The following is a 19,007-nucleotide window of genomic DNA, read 5'->3' as shown; positions in this document are numbered from 1 at the left end:
GATATCTATTTATCCAAATTACCACTTTTATTTATCGTTTCGTATGCAAGTTTTGTGGCTATCTTTATTATATACTAATATGATTAAATTTATGTATTGCTCACCGACCTTTGTGTTGACAAACTTTATTTTATGAAATGTTGCAGGTTTGCATCTTGGTTGATTTATGATGTGAAGAAAACGACATCAAAGACCTTAGGATATTAGTAAAAATGAACAATATCAATTTGCCATATTTTGTGATATCTTGTTTATGGTTATTTTATGGATAATTGTTATGTGACATTTTCGATGTTATGAAATGAAATGAGTTTATTAAATACTGTCATTTTAATTAGTGTCATGTGCTTATGGATAATCGTTACACCTCGGCATGTTCCGCCGCCTTTGGTCGGGGTGTGACAATATAAAACTTTTATATATTAAAAGTTATAAAAGAAAAACAAATATAAGTTAAACTCGTTATAAAAATATAATATTAAAAACAAACAAACAAAAAAGCTAACATATCTTCGACTACGCGTTTGATGCTAACATATCTTTGACTACGTGTTTGGAAGCCTAACTCATCTTTAACCATGTGTTAGGAAATCTAACATGCCTTTGACGACGTGTTAGCGTCTTTAACCATGTGTTAGGAAATCTAACGCGTCTTTGACGACGTGTTATGCTAACATGTCGTCAAAGACGCGTTAGATTTTCTAATACATGGTCAAAGATGAGTTAAAGAGGGCCATTTTTGGAAATATTAAGTTTAGAGGACAAAGTTGGAATCTAATTTTATAAATGAGCTGTTTTGAGGATTTTCCCTTTGTTTTGCAGACACAAATCCGGATTTGGCTTGATTATTGATTCTATTTGACCTTAATTCATTCTTAACCCTTTACCGGTGAAAATATAGATCCGACGCTAATAGGGTTTAGATTTTTTTTCTTCATAAGTAAAAAGAAATTAATATGGAGTGAAACCATTTAGCATCTAAAAGGGAAAATCGCCACTCCCTGCATGACTATGTATGACGTGTAAAAAAATGGTTTTTTAAATGCCCACCGGGCCAACACTTTGGATGCCCCCAATAAAAATTAAAAATGTTTGATTTATAGCTGTCAAGCTACCAAGTTTTCTGCAAATGAGCTACTTCTTTATTTATTTATTTTTTCTGTTATTGACTAATAATTTCATGAGACAACCATTGTAAAATTTGAAATTCTGTTTCCGGAAACTGTTATATAATTTTATTTCCAGGAAGATCTAAAAACACGTATATTTCTTGTCAAATTTGTAAGTAAATAAATATTAATTTTTTTTTTTATTTTAACAATTAGACTATCATTTAAAACCTCAAAACTTGTATGATTGTTTATTGGATTACATCGAAACAGAAGGCAAGCGGGCAACAAGCTGCGGCGCTACTCCTTTTTGAATCGCAAAACCCAATCTAAACAAATCATGTACAAAACAAATCACAAAGTCTAAAAATCAGTGGATGTTATTCCTCTTTCTTTCTATACACAATTGTTCAATAAGAATCAATCTATCCACATTAACAAATCCTAAACCTACCTTTCTTTCTATTCATTAATCATCCGTATATCCACATCCTTTTTATCCGATCGAAAACCGTTCAACTTCATGTTTTCATCGCCCCACGTAACAAACCCGTCACCCGACTCGTCAAAGCTCGGGCCCACCTCAAACCATTCGCAGAGAGTCAACAGAACAAGTTTCTTTCAACTTTTGTTCCGTTTTCACGAATCTGTAACGAAAACAAACTCGACATCCGGAAAAAATTACGGGTCACGTTTCCCTGTAACGGGGTTCAAATTCGGTCTCTTTTGAATCCCGTGTTGCCAGGAGTCTCTTGACTGATCACCCGATTGGTCAAACTCGTCAAGGGAGCCGTCTTTGAAAGACCGGTAATTCCCATTTCTTGACTTAGAACTTATTTCATCGTCTTCGGAACGAGTATCAATGGGATCATATGATTGGTGTCTTAACCCAGGCCTTTTTAAACCCCTCATGTTGGAAAAACGGGCCTGTGGTGGGCCATAGGCTGGTGGTTGGGCCACATTTGGGCCCATGAAATCTTTAGGAACCGAGTCCATGTCCATGTAACACTGTCTTGTTTTTGCATCAGCAATTAGCGCAGCCCAATCATCCGATTGAACCAGTGTACTTGCATTCCCCATAACCTAAAAGAACGCACACAAGTCGGTTAATTTCAGCCCGTTTTCTTATGAACAGGTCAGTTTTGGGCTATTTCAACAAACCATATTGACTTTTTTAAACACAAATTATTGGCAAAGTTAGTGTTACAAGTCAACCAAAACCGACCCAGCTAGTGTTGACAAGTTATACAAAAGTGCCTGTTTCATGTTTCAACTCAGACCTGTTTTGACCTTTTTAACTATGAATGACTGACAAAATGTTGTTTGTAAGTAAACCCAAACCACACAGCTCGTGTTGACTAGAAAAAAAATTGAATAACTGAAAAAATAGTGTTTAAAAAGTTAACCAAAACCAAACCAGCTCGCTTTGACCTGTGTATAGAAGGGCTCTTTTTAATTAAAACCCATATATGACTTCTAAAAATTGAATAATTGACAAAACTGTGTGTACGGGTCAACCCCAACCAACCGGGCTCATGTTGACCAGTAATACAAATGGACTTGCTACAAATCAAAAGCATTTTGACTTATAAATAATGAATAATTAACATAACAGCGTTTATAAAGTCAACCCAAACCAACCCAGCTCATGTTGACCAGTAAATCAGTAACACAAAGGAGAAAAAAAGAATAATACCCAAAGAGCCCTTTTCGCACGAGTGAGAGCAACATTCATTCTTCGAATATCAGCAACAAACCCGACACCATGGTTAGAAGCCCGTACACATGACATAATAATAACGTCCCTCTCCTGCCCTTGAAATGCATCAACCGTATTAATATACAAATCCTTCCCTTCTTCCGACTTGAAAACGTCTTCAAACTCCAATTGCATACACTTCAACTGCAACTTACAAGGCGTTATTATCCCCACTGACACTTTCCCAACACCCAAACTTTTAACGCATTTTTGAAGATGCTGATACAACCGCAACCCAAACTGCGCTTCATGCACATTCTGATACGAAACCGACCCGTCCCTATGTGACTCCCGCCCATGCGTAACATCATAAAAAACATACGGTTTCAACATCGGGTCCTTGTAATACACCTCATCGGGCAAACTATTAACGCTTTCACTATCGGTTAACCGACCCTGATAAAAATATCGAGAAGGAAATTCGCGTATTTGCGGGTGCATTCGGTACTGAACCGAAAGTAACATTGTCGGACAACCCGCTTGTTGAAACCGCTCAAAAAGACTCCTACTGTATAATAGCGTTCCAGCTGCTTTGCTAATAACGGTTGCGGGAAGTTGTTGTGGGTCCCCCACGAGCACACACCAAGCCGCACCAAGAGCGAGTGGTAGTAACACACCGACTTCACTTGCTTGAGCCGCTTCATCAATAACCACCATGTCGAACCCCTGGGTTAACCGCGAGAAAAGCCTTCGACCGCTACTCGAGACCGTTGTGAACACGACTTCAGCCTCGTTCGTGAAACTCGCTTCAAGACTCGCTCGAGCCTCTTCTAGATTGAAATTCCCGCCAGCACGAAATCGCGGTTCAAGAATAAAAAGACGAGACAATTCGACTAAAACTTTATCACGGTTTTCAACCACCGCCGCAAGGTTTGGTAATAACGAGTCTCGGCTTTGGTCACGAGCTACAATAACATCTGGGTCGACCCCGACTGACCCTTGGGCCCGGCCCGTGAAAGCTGAAACGCTTAACTCTCGTTGCAGTGAAGTGATTTGTTGAGATAACTGAGCTTTGCGGGACCGTAACTGATGCATCCACCCGTAAACTTCATCTCGGGATTTCATCAAAAGCTGTTCGGTTCGACGCTCGACTGACACAGTTTGAGCCGCGCGTGTTTGTGAGTCGACACCGACTTGAGCCACGTCGGGCCGGTAAACCTTCATCTCACCATCAATGAACCCGCGGTCAAGGACGCGTGTAAGCAGCTCATCGGTTGCTGCGTTTGACGGGGCACAAACGAGCATTCGCGGTTTTGGGCAGAGTTTATGAAGCGTTCGGAACGGATTCCGGTCCATGCTTTGAAGAACTTCATCAATCGACCCGTTTGGGATGCTATCAGAAACAAGATTTTCACTTGTTTGTTTGTAGCTTTCGGGTGCTAGTTTTTTTAATAACGCGGTGTAATAATGTTGGTATTGAACTAAATGAATAACGTTTAACATTCCCCAAACCGTATGAGTCTTTCCGGTCCCTGGTGGGCCCTGGACAAGGGTAAAAGGCCACGGTTCCTGCCTTTTGGTTGACCCGTTAACCGTACCGGCTGCAGTGTGCATTGCAGCCCAGTGAATTGCCGATAATTGTGGCCCGTTAAATGTTCGGTGAAGATAATCGACAAAGTTTGATGTGAAACAATCAGGCATTGAGGGTGTTTGTTCTTCATATTTGGGGAACAATTCTGGGCTTGGTTGAAGAATCGCGTTTTGCATCTGAATAACACAAATTAATCAGCTTTCTGAAAAAAAAAATACAAAGATTGAATAAAACGGTGCAAACGAGTCGAGCCGAGACCGAGCTCGACTAGGCTTGAGCTAGGCTCCTTGTGAATTACGAGAACCTGAGTTCGAGCTCGGCTCGTTTTGAACTCTTTTTCTAAAGCTCGAGCGCGGCTCATGAATTGTTTCTAAAGCTCGAGCATAGCTCGATTCAAAATGAGTCAATCTCGAGTAGCTCATGAGCCGGCTCGGCTCATTTGCACCCCTAAAAGGGACCTACCTGGGAATTGAGTCGGCGAAACGCGTGTAATGCGATATATTCTCTTTGGGTAGTTGCAAGCGCACCGAGAACGGTTAAAAACCAGATTCCTTTTGGGTGTAGTTTCTTTAGAATATGATCATCATCGACTTTGCTGCAAGTAGAATCACGTAATAATAATAATAATAATAATAATAATAATAATAATAATAATAATAATCGTAATAATAATCATAATAATAATAATCGTAATAATAATAATCGTAATAATAATAATAATACTAATAATAATAATAATAATAATAATAATAATAATAGGATGATTAATATCATTTGTCTTAACCAACCTGTTAGAATCGTAGGAATCGCCAACATAAAAGTGAAGAATGGCACCCGTTGGATCCCGAGTGTCTATCGGTATGTGACGCCTCACGGTTCCAGCTACACGTCCACTCACCTCGGTATCCTCCCCCGTGCTGTTTCTCTTCGGTATGACTGATACAAAATTTGTTAAATTGTAGATCTTACAAGATAATTATTGAGTGTTTTTCTAGGATTAATTAATGTCATGAAAAACCAATATACTTTCTTATTTTACACGAAAAAGTCCCTCTATTTATTTTGATACATTAAAATTCCCTAAACTTACCTAAAATGCAAGTATTTGTAAACTTCTTTTACATAATGACTTGTTACCTCTTAAAGTGATCAAAATTTGATAAATTGGCATCCAACATTTTCACTAAAAAAGATAATAAAATACCATCTTATTTTAACCAATTTAAAAAGTTAACTATCATTATTTTATAAATAAAATTAAAATATGTGCAATTTACGCAAGTTTAAGGACTTTAATATACCACAATCAGTTTATTGACATTTTGTGAACTTTTAACAAGTCAATGGCTTCGGTAAACCAAAATTACGTTGAGGGACTTGATCATGAAAAAATACAGAAATTAGTATTCTCTATGGTATTAACCATAGTCACAGGAAATGCCAGCGAACCTGGCTATGCGCGATCCGCAATCCAGATTGTCTGTACAGGATCGTGGTACAGAATCAATCAGATCACCGATGGTACGTGATCCGGATCTGAAAAAATTAACCATACCCAATTGATTGACGAATCTAACCATTATCCACAAAATCGCATCCCCGCTTGAAGAAAGCAGTGTTCCAGATCGTTCAAGAACGTGTACCGGAATCCCAAAAGCCAATTTCACACGTTTTTTTATAAAAACAATTGATAGCCGGTGTCTCCGCATCCCCTTAATTTTCAGTATGCGGTACAATCAATTGAAATTGGGAAATGCAGTGCCTTCAATTCTATTCCTAACCCAGCAGCCTCTTCAATTTCTAATCCTAATTCCTAAGCCGCGGCCCCCGCCCTAATGAAGAGTCGGTACTCCGTACTCTGTTCCCTGTCTGTTACAAATGGGCGACTGCTGGGCTTATAAATGACATCCTACTGATATGATTATGAAACGTGTCATTTTAAATTTAAATTTTGTACCGAATTTTAGAAATGCACAACCGCGTACCCCCATCCATGTGACTATAGTATTAACCCTTTTTTCTATTAACTTCAAAGATATGTAAACAAACCTGTTCCAGGTCTAGGAGTTGAAAGAACTGCCATGTCACCCTCCTTGAAATTCCATCTACATTCATTTGTAGGTAGAAGTATCACATCATACCAACCTGTAATAAACATGCATAAAATTAAGTAATAATCTTTAACATAAAATTAATATTTACCATAAAATACACAGTTAAAAGAAAAAGACATTTTACCCTTTAAAAAAGTGTAAACATAATACCTCGTTCTCGTCTCTCGACGTTTTTTATACGAACCATTGCGTGCGAATCCCGAGACCCCGCTTCGGTTAGTTCCTCCCACGTACTATAAAGTTGTGCCCGACATTCCTCAAAAAGCAAGGGCTCAAATACTTTAATATATTCTTCTACTGACTCAAAGCTTCCGGGAACACATTAAAGCTCAGCTTCCCCTATATGTATAAAAAAAATAATACTGTTAATTAAAAGAAACCGTATTCAATATCCAAATTAAATAAACGTTTCAAACCTGGATGCTGCCAAAACTTTTTGTTAGTCACTTCACGAATAAGCCGTTCAACCGATGTATCCTGATATTGTGTTGCAACAGTCGGTGGCTTCTTAGACGGAAGCTTTTTAACTCCACCCGTTTTATTATTATTATCAACAGAATTTTGGCTAACTAAACCGCTCTTTCTACTCGCTTTATTATTATTATTATCATTATCATCATCATTAACACTAATTGACCTTTTCGGACGACCTAAAATCCCCAAATTTGTATCACCATTATTGCATTCGGTTTTAATATCATTAGCATCTGTGTGATTGCTGCTTTCAATCAGGTCAACTTGTTTTGAATCTTTTGTTATTGGTGGTTGACTTTGACTTTGTTTATCTTTGACAATACGAGAAGTGACAGGTGGCGGGAAGTTCTGCCTTCGTGGGGTCGTGGTTTTAGTGATCCCCGCTTGTTTGACGTCTTCTAGGTTAAGAAACATTGTTTGCCTGTTTCGTTTTTTCCCCAACATTGCTTCTTTTTGTTGGTCAAATTTAGGGCGTTTTCTGAGGTTAGCATTATTAGCGATTTGTAATGCGTGAACCGCTTCAACCCCTTTAATCTCTTTCGATTTTGGCAACAAAACTGAATCTTCTTGACTATCGTTACTTTTTATGTGGATTGAATCACCATCGATTCCTAAAGAGTTATGATCATTATTATTTTTGTCCTCAGCAGCCATTGGTTTCACTTCTGGCTTATCGTCAACGCTTAAAGTTGACTTTTCCGGCACACTACTGCCCTCTGCATAAGACCATTCACCTTCTTCTTTTTCAGTAACAGGAGTTGGCTTTTCCACAATATCATTTGACTTTGACTTTTCCACCAAGTTATTTGACTCGTTTGACTTTTTTGGGTCTTCATGAAGTTCAGATTTTACTTTGTCTACTTCTTTGGGTCGAATAAAAGGCTGAAAGCCGGAAACAGAAGACGCGTGAGAAAAAGCATTGTTGTTTATGATTCTGCGTGGACTATTTGAGCTTTCAAATAAGTCGGAAGTATGAGTAATTAACGGAATTGCCCTTTGGGGTTGGAAGCTGAAGACACCATCACTTTCCTCGTCTTCCTCAGTAGCAGGTTCATTGAGGTCAAATAATGGTTTTCCTTTGGAACTCATTGCTCTTATACATAAATAGAAATATATTTCTATTTTGTAAAAGATCCACCTTTATTTGCACATCACATGTGCAGGAAAATGATAGAATTATCTCAAAATTTTGAAGCTTTAAATAAATGTTATAGGTCCTGCAAATAAACTCAAGATTTAAAAGATAATAAAAAATTATACAGAACATTTGACTAGGCTTGTAAACTAGCCAAACGAACACGGAGAGGTTTTTCTTGTTCGTGTCCGTTTATGTTCATTTGTTAATAGTATAAACGAATGGTTCACGAAATTAAAAAAACATGACCAAACATAGATGAACAAATAAGATATGTGTTTATGTTCCTGCCAAATAGTTCACGAACGTTTTGTGAAATGTTCAATTCGTTTACAGGCCTGCATTTGACACTGAGATACAATGCAATGAAATAAGAATACAGACAACACATTTCCTAACATTATGCTACTTCATACAAAGACTGGCCTCCATGATTAATCATGGTCGCCTCTATACAAACACCTCTAATATAATACACAACTGAAATGTAATATGACCTAAATGGTCATCCAGGCCATTTTGCTATTCATACAGCCGCAGGAGTCAGCCGGGCCGTATGAGGACGAAATCACACGATCCATATGATGTTTTGACTGATGAAACTGAAGAGGTAGGTCCCAGCAGAGCCCAGTTGGACCCGCAAGACTCACCTTAAACAGGGACGTCTGCGCAGAGACCAACTGGATCCGCAGGACCAACCATGCTCAGAGACGTAACGTCCTTACGCGCAGTACGCAAGCTGGTCCCGCAGGAAATGCCTCCCAATGGTGAAGGACTCCGCCTGTCCCCGCAGCCTCGGATACAAGCCATTAGGGAAGGCCACCCGCGCAGCATGGCTACACGCACAAGGCACTTAGCTCTCCATCATTCAGTGTCACCTGAAGGAATGAGCCAAGCCGGGAGCAATCCCGCACAGAGGCGGGAGGGGGAATACTCCCGCCCAAATAAGCCAGTCCGTATACTGAAGGATCTTTTACTGTACCTGACGAGGTATGGGCGAAAGATCTGATCAGAGATACGACAGCTCACTGATACAGTATGGCGAGCAGCATGCTCCTGTACTGTATCACTATTAGCCGCTGCCTACTCACCAACTACTGCCATACCACGTGCGTAGCCGTCAGTTGGTGGAACAGGAATAGTATACAGCAGGCCTGGTCACTATCAGCCGCTACCTACCCACCAACTACCAGCAGGGCACGTGCGTAGGCTACTGTTGATGAACAGGAACACTGTAGCAGCCGGCCATACCTCCTTGGAAACCTACCTTCGGCTATAAATACCCCAAATGGTATGACCATCTCAACACATCATATCTTATTACATTATCATATAATCATCATAATATACCTGATATCTGCTCTAGCAATCTCTTAATATACTTTTATATTTAAAGAGCAATCTAGTCTGATTCTCACGCCGGAGGGTGGTCACAAGGAGGAACCCCCCCCTTCTCAGTGACGAGCTCACGGTGTCTGTTTTGCAGGTTATCAGAAGAACCATCTTCCAAGGGTCTAACCCCTCGTGGGAAACATCTCTCCAACCCCCAGGTTACCAGTAATCTGTCTGGGGTCCGGTTAGTGTTTCTTCATTGGCGCCATCCGTGCATAAAGCTAGAACTACAATTTTCTCCAGTTTTTTCAAACTTCTACAAAGATGGTTAGAGAAATTCCGGTAACCACAACCCCAGCTACTAGGGGGAATACCGGCAACACAGTTTTTACGAACACTACCCCGGCTACCGAAGCCGGGGCAAGTGAAGTAAATTTTACGAACACTACCCCACTTACCAAAGCTGGGGCAAGTGCAGTAAATGATCGCCTACTGGGATCCACCGATACCCAGTTTGAGAAACGAAGACTCCCCCGCCAGACTCTCGATGAAGTTAAGGCATGGGCGGAGGCACGACAAAAGGAATTCCAGGCTGAGTTGGACGAACGCTTGCGTTCCGTGCAACAGGCCGACGAATTCGAGTACTGGGAGGATGACTCGGAGGAATCCGACTCCGACGCGAACCCTCGCCATAGGGCAAAAGGGAAGCGTAAGGAAACGGAATCCCAACCGAAAAGGCATTTTGGACAAGCCTTCAAACCAAAAAGCACAGGTGGAAGTCCACGAGACTTCTCCAAAACGTTCAGACCAAACATTGCAAATGCAGGAATGTCCAAGTTTGCAAGGGACATTGCGGAAGCAATCGCCCCAAAGAGTGCCAAACAAATGCCTAACATAGGCACATATGACGGTTTATCTGATCCAGACGATCATTTGAACAGGTTCATAGCGGGGGCAACCGTCAGCAATTGGACGGAACCCACATGGTGCTACATGTTTCAAATGACGCTTGTTGGGGCTGCTAGAGCTTGGTTTGATCGTCTACCGGTCAACCACATCTACGACTGGGCAGACTTCCAACAGAAGTTTAGCCAACACTTCAGCCAGCAACGGAAGTATACCGAGGAGCAATGGACAATCCTCAAATGCATAAGAGAGGAAGATGAATCTCTGCCAAACTTCATCACTCGCTTCAACTCAAAGAAGCTAAGTTTGGGCAATATCAGCGAAGATCTTGTTCGCGCTGCCTTCATCCAGGGCGCACATGACCCAGAGCTCATCCGCACCCTAACGGGTAAAGATGGCATGCCATCCACATGGGATGACATCATGACAGCAGCAAAACGCTATGCGGAAACGGAGAAGCAGCTGGGTAAAGATCTCCCACAGAGCACAAACCTCTACACCCAGAGGACGAGAGAGGACAACGTCCTCACCGCCAGACTAAATAAAAAGCGAAAGCTAGGCATTTGGCAGTCAAGGGTAAACTTTGACACCTCATCCGGCTTGCAACATAGAGTGGGCGGAAGGGATAATGTACAGCCGCACCGAAACTCCAGATGGACGCCACTCACCAAAAGCGTCACTGAGATATTCGCCACTGAAGAGCTCCCGTGGCCAAAACCTCCGATAATCCGACATCGTCACGATGCTGATCGGAGCAAATACTGTGACTTTCACAAGACAAAGGGCCACAACACTGAAGAATGCATAGATGTAAAAGACATGGTCGAAGCATTTGTCAGAAATGGGACGCTCGCGCACCTCGTGGCGCAATAAAGGCTGAGCAGGCGGATGCGTGTAGAACCCCAGCTGGGGAAAACGAATAAAAATTCCAGCTTCAACATTGAGACTACATGCTGCGTAAAGAACGAGATCCCGAACCAGGTGCGTATCGGCTCGATGGCGCTCCCATCCCAACATGGAAGGGAGCTCATTTACACAGTTTGCATGTAAATCAATTCCAATTTGTAAAGAAAAGGCCAAGAGCCACTTCTAATGGAAATGATTCTCTTTAAGAACATCGAAGCTGATGATTTTACATTTATACTTTTCTGAACACTAATATGCCGGTTTTCACCGCATAATTACGTAAAGTCGTTGCGTGGGAAGGCGGTCCTACCCGCACGAACCCAAAAACGTGACAAACCTTCACGCAGGTCAGTTGAAGGGGAAAAGTTCAATTCTCCCATTGAATGAAAGTGCCGGTCTATCCGCATGAATCATGAAAGGAAATTGAATAACCACCTATCAACAACCGCGCGTCGAATGGTTAAACTATGCAACACTGGTGACGGCATTCACATTACGTAAAGTCGTTGCGTGGGAAGGCGGTCCTACCCGCACGAACCCAATAACGTGGCAAACCTTCACGCAGGTCAGTTGAAGGAAAAGTTCAATTCTCCCATTAAATGAAAGTGCCGGTCTATCCGCATGAATCATGAAAGGAAACTGAACACTAACCTATCGACAACCGCGCGTCGAATGGTCCAAAACAAAATTCTTAAAAGGATGAGGAAAACCTACACGCAGGTCAGATAAGGGTAAAGTTTTGCCATCCTACTAAGTGCAAGTGACGGTTCTACCCGCACAATCACGAAAGAGGAAGCAAAACTTCACACCTATTATCAACCACGTTCAAAGGTTAACTTATCCTCAAAAGGTGAGGAAAACCTACACGCAGGTCAGATAAGGGTAAAGTTTTGCCATCCTACTAAGTGCAAGTGACGGTCTTATCCGCACAATCACGAAAGAGGAAGCAAAAACTTTAATCCCTTATCAACCACGTTCAAAGGTTAACTTATCTTAATGCCTTAGAAATTTCGAAGGAAAACCTACACGCAGGTCAGATAAGGGTAAAGTTTTGCCATCCTACTAAGTGCAAGTGACGGTCTTATCCGCACAATCACGAAAGAGGAAGCAAAAACTTTAATCCCTTATCAACCACGTTCAAAGGTTAACTTATCTTAATGCCTTAGAAATTTCGAAGGAAAACCTACACGCAGGTCAGATGAAGGCTAAAGTTTAGCCATCCTACCAAGTGCAAGTGACGGTTCTACCCGCACAATCACGAAGGAGGAAGCGAAACTTTAACCCATTATCAACCACGTTCAAAGGTTCTTATTCTAAACACTTGGAAAATTGCTAATTTAAACTAAGTATGCAAGTCATAAGTTTATAAAGCAAGGAACCCAAAGAAGGAAATAACAATCTTATACGCAAAAAGATTAATATTTCAAGAATATATTACAAGAATGGCCGGGTAACTACCCGCCTAAAAGAATAAAACTATACAAGTCTATCTTAGCAATGGGAAGGGATCTTCAGGATCAAGCTTCAGGGCCGCTTCCACTTGGACCCGCTCCGTCAGAAGAACGGGGTGGTTCGAGGAACGCTTTGAGGACAGCTAACCCATCATCAGCAGCAGCTACTTCGTCCACCTTCTCCACCACTGGATGCGGGAAGGCGGCGTATTGGTTCAATGCTTGGTCATAAATGGCTTCGGTATCCACACCGAACAAAGGGAAGTTGGAAGGCGGGACGCCTTTCTCAACAAACCCTAGACCAAGCAGGAAGCCGGCCTTTTCCCCATCCTCATGAGAAGCGTTGAGGGCTGCGGTCATAGCATCATCGTAAGAGGTCTCTGAAAAGACCCAACGCACAACCTACAAAGAAAACACAAGTATTAGAACCTTTTCTTACAAAAGAAAAGCGTGAAGATAAAACTAAACATACCTGAGGCAACGCTTCTCGAAGAAGCCATTGGAGGGCAGCTTGAGCTTCGTTATGGGCGCGTTCGGCTTCGCTCTTGTTAAGGTTGGCAAGTAAAACTTCCTTTGCGGCAGCCTCTTCGACGCCCTTAAGCTTCCGCTCGGTGTGGTCAAGCACCCCCCTCTGGTCCAGGATTTCCTGGAGTTTCTTGGCATCTTCCATTGCCAAGGCATCATGAGCGCGTTGGAGAGCCTCTAATTTGGCCTTGAGCTCCTCATTCTCCACACGCAAAGGCTCAGCAACGGCTTCAGCCTTGGCAGCCCTCTCGGTTGCGTTTCGCGCAGTCTCCCTGGCCAGCCGAAGCTGTTCATTCACAGCTTGGGCAGCCTTGGAGCGGGCCTCGAGTCGCGCCTGAACTTCAACCTCGAGGGCCTTGAAGGCCTTCTCCTTGTCGGCGGCAGCTGCCGCCAGCTGTTGGTTCTCCTCCCGAAGAGCACGCGCCTCAGATATGTCCTTGGCGCGAGCTGCTTTCAACTTGTCGTTTTCACGACAAAGCAGTTCGACGCGCGGCTGCATCCGGGCTTGGAGAACCCGAAGCTCATTGGTTAGCCTACCCTCCTGGTAGCTAGCCATGGCTTCCCCCAACGCACCATGAGGAGCAGCGTGGCGAGCCCAGTCCACGCACTCCACAGGGGTACGAAGGGTTGTTCCTCGGCGTATGTTCCATCGCGGAACATACACTTCATTGGAATCCGACACTGCAAAAGAAAACAAAGGCAGTAAGGAAAAGATGATAAAAAACAAGGGGAAAAGAAAGGAACCCTACGCACCTGTAGGGTCAATGACAGGCCGATAGCCGCCAAACCCATCACCTGAACCTAAAGGAAATCCATCCAACAGGTCAGGCAGACGGGAAGGTGGCAAAGATCGGCGGGAAGCCCTGCGCGAACCTGATGGTCCGGCTATCGGTGCCGGTGGCGCGGGCATGGTGGCAGCCGCCGAGGTCGCCGTTGTGGTCGCCGCCGCGGTCGCCGCCTCGTAGGCAGCAGCAGTAACCGCCGGCTCTGTGAAGGATGCTGTAAAAATCGCACTCACAGCCGGCGGTGACGTCATCTCAACTGGAACAGTCTGCTCAGAGGGAGCAACTGAACCAGCGGTAGCAGGCGCAGGCACCTGGGTCGACGCCTCAGGTAGGCTGACCAAGCCTACCGTCATTGGCGGAAGGGTACTCCTCTGCGCTTCACCCCGGAATGCGTCAACATCCACGCCTGCACAAAGAAGAAAGTGTTAGATAAATTTATGAAGTAATAAATCTGCAAAGACATTATGATTGTACTTACGGGTTTTCTTGACCCTGAACGTACGGACGGGCGGGGAGGAACCCGATGGAGCCGGCCTTTTGGTACCGGTCACCGTCGTCTTCGTTGGTTCTCCGGAGGTAACGGCCGTAGCCTCCGGAGCAGTGGTCTCCTCACCACCGGGGTTCCCCGCCACCTCTTCACTATCTGACTCCGAGTCAGATAGAACCACCGGACCAGCCGTGGAGGCCTTCTCCTTCCCTTTCCCGCCGGCAGCAGCTTTCTTCTTCCGCACCAGTGGAGGAGCATCTGAGGATTCCTCAGAAGAAGACAGGTCAAGAATTCCAACAGCGGGTACAGCATTAAGGGGTTGAGGAAAGAATATCGCCTTACCTGGCCGCCGGTGGCTCAGGATCTCGTGGCCCAGCGGATAGACCTCCACAAAACGATCCGCCGTTTGCTCCAGGATGGGCAACTCGCCCTCGTCCAGAGCACGAGTACCCATCCGCGCGGGACCGTCGGTTTCCCGCGGGAACAGAAGCGACTCCAAATTATTTCCCTCTGAAAGAAAAGAAACAGTTAGAAGACAAACTTGTATCAAAAAGAAAGACAAGACATACCATAGGGAATAGAGTTCAAACCGTATTCGAGAAGGATGGGAACCTGAGACGCATCCTTCCACACCCGGCTCATCCCTAACATGACCATCCCGGACTCCGCAAACCGGTAAACCGGAGATTGGAATCCGGGATATCTTCGAAAACCATTCCGCCTCCTGGTAGTTGGGGGCGTGAAGGCTCGGTATCGCTTGGCCATTCTTAAACTTCATGGCAAGGGGGATGGCGCGGGCAGAAATGTAGAAGAATTCCTGCTTCCACGCGCGAAGACTGCGCTCGGTGTCGCAAATCTTCAGACCCTTAATACGGGTCGTCAAGGTGTACCACCCCTGGATGCACCTCCAGGTATAGAAGGTCATCAGGCGGTACACATGGGGCTCGATGCCCAAAATCCGGCACACCCCACTCAAAATGGCGAATCTTGGCGATCGCCATGGGGTGCAGCTCGGTCAAATGAACACCGTGCCTCTCAAGGACACGGTAAACAAATTTAGTCAATGGAAATCTAAGATTCCCATAGACAAAAAATGCAGCATAAACCCCGATCTTGCCTCTGGAGGCATCGTACACGGTCTGGTGGGATTCAGGAAACTCAGGCTCGAGATGATCGAGCATGAACTTCCTGACAACATACCGGTACTGATCGCCGGGCAGAGCACACTGGCACTCGCCAGCAGTACCCCTGTCATCGGCTATAGCTTCAGCATCACGAGAAGACATCTTGCAGAGAAAGAAGAGAACGATTTCGAGAGAATGCTCGATTGAATAAAGGAGTATTCGCCGGAAATCGCCTTAAGGATGAAGAGAAGAGTGAAAAGTGTGAATTGCAAATAACCCTCTCCCCCTTTATATAGTAATCGCAATTAATGCGGTGAATTTAATGCGGAGGAGAGAGAAATTGAATGTGCAATGAAACTATGACACGTGGCAAAAAGCAGGCTGGCAACAGCTGTTGAAAGGACGTGTGCCAGTGATTTCGCGGCCACGCGCCCCGAAAAATCGCGCCCACACGCGCCTGAAAAAAGCGACTGGAATGACCATGTTCTGTCACGTCACCATAACTTCCTGCACGTCCTGACACAGTCAGAAGAAACCGTCGCACGACGTTTCAGAGGTTTGGACTTATCTTTTCACCAACTCTTCGAATTTCAAAATTCAAAATTCGAAAATATTAAAAAGTAAGCGGGAAAATACCCCTTTACCCCTTGGCAAACAAGTAACCGTAAGACGGATGCGGGTACCGTGTAAAGGGCAAAACCCTTCACATACCGAGCACCCGCAGAGAATTGAAGCCAAGTACCTCGGCAACCAAGTAACTATAAGACGGCTGCGGGTACAGTGTTCAGGCAAAACCCTTCACAATACCTAGCACCCGCAGGGAATTGACGCCAGGAATACCTTGGAAGTAAAGTAACCGTAAGACGAGCGCAGGTACAGTGTTAAGGCAAAACCCTTCACATACCTAGCGCTCCGCTGGGAATTGAAACCAAGAAGGATCTTCTGGGCAATGCTTGCGGAAACGGAAATAACATCCCCGCATAGCGGGAACGTCGAGAACTACGTTGTTTGAAGCTCCAAGATGGAATTGGTGGTCTTAACATAATTGATCACTATGTTCAAAACTACCAAAACCTCATGGAAAATACATACAACTGGGACTCAATGCTCCTGACTTGCGAGGAGGTTACAGACCTACCCGCATCATACCCAAAGACCAAGCAGGAAACTCGGGCATTTCTGCAAGTGACAAGGACTTCCGCGGAAAGAATCCCCATGGAAAACCTTACAAAACCCTTTTCAAAACCCTTTGCTCAAGTCCAAAAGTTCACCTCACTTTATTAAACACTCATGAGAAGAACATTGGACTGGGGGGACTTGAAGAGGTAGGTCCCAGCAGAGCCCAGTTGGACCCGCAAGACTCACCTTAAACAGGGACGTCTGCGCAGAGACCAACTGGATCCGCAGGACCAACCATGCTCAGAGACGTAACGTCCTTACGCGCAGTACGCAAGCTGGTCCCGCAGGAAATGCCTCCCAATGGTGAAGGACTCCGCCTGTCCCCGCAGCCTCGGATACAAGCCATTAGGGAAGGCACCCGCGCAGCATGGCTACACGCACAAGGCACTTAGCTCTCCATCATTCAGTGTCACCCTGAAGGAATGAGCCAAGCCGGGAGCAATCCCGCACAGAGGCGGGAGGGGGAATACTCCCGCCCAAATAAGCCAGTCCGTATACTGAAGGATCTTTTACTGTACCTGACGAGGTATGGGCGAAAGATCTGATCAGAGATACGACAGCTCACTGATACAGTAATGGCGAGCAGCATGCTCCTGTACTGTATCACTATTAGCCGCTGCCTACTCACCAACTACTGCCATACCACGTGCGTAGCCGTCAGTTGGTGGAACAGGAATAGTATACAGCAGGCCTGGTCACTATCAGCCGCTACCTACCCACCAACTACCAGCAGGGCATGTGCGTAGGCTACTGTTGATGAACAGGAACACTGTAGCAGCCGGCCATACCTCCTTGGAAACCTACCTTCGGCTATAAATACCCCAAATGGTATGACCATCTCAACACATCATATCTTATTACATTATCATATAATCATCATAATATACCTGATATCTGCTCTAGCAATCTCTTAATATACTTTTATATTTAAAGAGCAATCTAGTCTGATTCTCACGCCGGAGGGTGGTCACAAGGAGGAACCCCCCCCCCCCTTCTCAGTGACGAGCTCACGGTGTCTGTTTTGCAGGTTATCAGAAGAACCATCTTCCAAGGGTCTAACCCCTCGTGGGAAACATCTCTCCAACCCCCAGGTTACCAGTAATCTGTCTGGGGTCCGGTTAGTGTTTCTTCAGAAACCATACAGGCTGAATGAATACTGTAAGGCGAAAAAGGTCGCAAACTGGAGTAGCTAATAATATCATATCAGGTTCCTTAATCATGTAGAGTACAGTAGTCAGTCATATAAATAGAATAACCTACCTACCTAAATTGATTATTATTATTATTATAACCTAAATAACCAGTAGCCCTAAATTTCTAGAAAACAATTGAGAATCTGAAGATCCAACTAGCATAGACTGAAATATCCAATAATTAATTATTAGCATTGTAAATCGTCAATTGAGTTAATAATCAATTAAGTCCAATTACACAGTACGCTAGATCCCCAAACCGAAATAAAATCAACATGTACGGATAATCAATTGGTTCATACGTCATCAAATAAAGGGTAGGCGGTAGTTAGGGAGGGATAAACAACGCACCTTCGATTGATTATTATGGTGCGTGATTGCTGATTAATAATAGCAGAGAGAAAGAGAGAGATGATGATGATGATGATAACAACAAGAAGAGAAGAAGAGTTTGTGTTGTTGGGTTGGGTTGGGTTGGGTTGGGTTGGGGTGGGTAAGAGAGATGGATCCGAACATGTGTTTTCTTTTATCACATGTTGGAAATCAGTCTGAACCACTTATTACATGATTTGTCCCTCTTGTTGCTTCATCAACGTTTACCTCCTTTACTTTTCATTTATTTTTTTTATTATACGCATAAATCAGAGCATGTAGAGTAAATAAATCATTTACTTTTCTAATCTTAAAATATTTGTAATCTTAAAATATTTGGAATGTAACGAAAAAAAAATGATTGAAATGAAATCTTTATTCATTTCTTTTAAGATTAATTTCTACACATGTGTATCTTATATTCCCTGTACATAGTTTACACATGTCATGTGTAAATATATGGTTGAAGTTTATTTAAAAAAAAAAAAACATATGAATATTTTAGTTTGATGGTTATTTTGTATATAGCATGCACACTTGTTATAAAGGATGCAAAGTTTAGAAAAATATGGATGCAAAGTTTAGAAAAATATGAATCATTGATTAAATTTTAAAGGATCTAGAT

At 43.5% G+C, this 19,007-nt stretch overlaps 1 pseudogene across 1 annotated transcript; it reads right to left on the bottom strand.

The window, feature by feature from the left end:
* Positions 1–1,790: 1,790 nt before the first annotated feature.
* Positions 1,791–8,234, bottom strand: LOC143588893 (putative helicase MAGATAMA 3; annotated as a pseudogene). The gene is made up of 7 exons (XR_013145181.1): positions 6,930–8,234; positions 6,664–6,852; positions 6,445–6,544; positions 5,188–5,322; positions 4,862–4,994; positions 2,806–4,575; positions 1,791–2,192 (listed from the first exon to the last, which is right to left on the bottom strand). The product of XR_013145181.1 is annotated as a putative helicase MAGATAMA 3 (transcript).
* Positions 8,235–19,007: the final 10,773 nt, after the last annotated feature.

Source organism: Bidens hawaiensis, unplaced genomic scaffold, assembly GCF_021521415.1.
Source record: "Bidens hawaiensis isolate Kalapana, Puna unplaced genomic scaffold, B.hawaiensis_p1.1 tig00036872_1, whole genome shotgun sequence".
NCBI lineage: Eukaryota > Viridiplantae > Streptophyta > Magnoliopsida > Asterales > Asteraceae > Bidens > Bidens hawaiensis.
This window is presented reverse-complemented; position numbering and strand designations above follow the sequence as displayed.